Here is a 2,096-nt window from a genome sequence, read left to right on the forward strand (position 1 = left end):
AATCTTATCGCTAAAATGTGGCCATAACAGAACACATCATCACATCATTAAATTATTAAAATTTCTGTTTTTTAACATGCTATTTATAAAATGAATCTAAATTAATGTGTTTAAATTTGACAGGATTTGGCACCAAACTGGGGTGGCAAGGCATTTGTTAGACCACCCTTCTAGATCCACCTCTGGCGCAGTCTTCTTTTTGCACTTGTATCAGGAAGAACTCTGACCTTCATAACAAAGAAACCATCTAACAAGACACCAATTAACTGCACACAGCATGTGCACATTAACAACCCATTTCTTATATTGTTTTATATCAAAATCCATCCACAAAAGATTTAATGTGAGGCCAGCTTTTAGACTTTTTGTGGATCGCTGCTATTTAGGAGAATTTCTTCACTTCCTGTATGAGGAGAATTGTTCATACTAGACACCAGAGAATGTGTATCACAATTAGTGTGGAAGAGGTTATGTTATTTTGTACTGCAGCCATACTTCAACAATTTGGCAGATAACACAGGTGCATTTTTACATAAAAATCTTGCCTACCACAGCTTAAATTACTGCTGCTTATAAAAACACCAGGCACTGTGGCAGGTGCATGAAAAAGTTCGCCTCCAAGAGTCTCCCGTGGCACACTCAGCTCTGAAACTTCATCCTGTTTCCCAAACACCATCTGAGGATGTGAACCTGGATGGCAGACACAGGAAATAAAACTTGTATAAAGATTGTATCCAAAGCTCCTTTTTGAGGAGCCTGAAGTTGCGATGGGATAGTAGGTTAGTAGTGTAACTATACAACAGATTGAGCCAGTTAAGCTTTCACAATAGACTGGAAAAATAACATTAAGATTGCAAAACAGAATTATTTCCAAAAGGGCCCCATGGGAAAAGAATAAAAATGAGAGCTTTGTGAGGAAAGCCAGGTGCATGAAGTATCTCCAGGTGCTTTTGCTTTGTGCTGCTAAATTGATTTTCATTATTATGAATATGTCTGTTTGTTTGGCTTGTTTCCAGGCTGTGTTTGTGTGAATCAGATAGATGAGAGAGTTGAGGTCTATTTGAGTCCAAGAGAAGGTTTTAGATTATAAGACAGACAGAGGTGAGAATATAGCAGGAGGATATGGTTAGATTATGATGGAGAAAAAAAAAGTAAATAAAAAAATAAAACAGACAATGAGAAGTAGTTAATTAATCAACCATTGTTTCTTGCACTGAAGCCCTGAAATTAAACCCATGAGAACAGAGTCTGTATTTAAATGGTAAATGGACCTGTACTTGTATATATATGCCACATTCGTCCATTCACACACATTCACACAGTGATGGCAAACCCATCAAACGGAAACTAACTCATTCATACACATTCACATTGATGCACAGTATCGGGAGCAATTCGGGGTTCAGTATTTTGCTCAAGGATACTTCGACATGTGGTGGGAGGAGTCGGGGATCGAACCAACAACCTTCCAATTAGTGGATGGCCTGCTCTGCCTCTGAGCCACAGCCGCCCACGTTTACTGTGCCTTCATAAATTATTTGAAGTATTTTCCCTGCATTTTATGGTGCTACAGCCTGAATATATTCTCTGACTTAAAAAACTTTTTGGAAATGAAATGCAAACATACAGAGTGGGGAGGTGTAATCGAAAAAAAAAAAAAAAACACATTTGTGTGCATGATTTTGTAATTTGTGTTCTCACATTAATTTGTGGTCTCCATTTAGCATAACTTATCACCTTCATGCCATTAGTCATAGACTTCTTCTTGCACTCCTTCACACTCTCACAGTGGATTGCTTGAAATTAATACAGTTTGATTTTGATTTTGGACCAAGATATGTGGATATACTTCTGGGTTTGGCTGTTAAATACAACATTGTGTTATCTTCCAGATCCCTGAAAGTTTTTTTTACAGGATAATGGATTGTTTCACTGGTAAACCTTGATGATATAGTGGATTATAGTTTCAAAAAACTAAAAAAATACCTTCTTGTTGTCCTCTTTAAATCTCTGGCTCACTGTATGCACTGTACCGAAGCTGGTCCTCCGTAAGAGGGGAAAAGACAAAATATATAATATATTAAAGGTCCAGTGTG

This window comes from Morone saxatilis, unplaced genomic scaffold (genome assembly GCF_004916995.1).
Source record: "Morone saxatilis isolate NCDOM2014 unplaced genomic scaffold, NCSU_SB_2.0 Contig20, whole genome shotgun sequence".
NCBI lineage: Eukaryota > Metazoa > Chordata > Actinopteri > Moronidae > Morone > Morone saxatilis.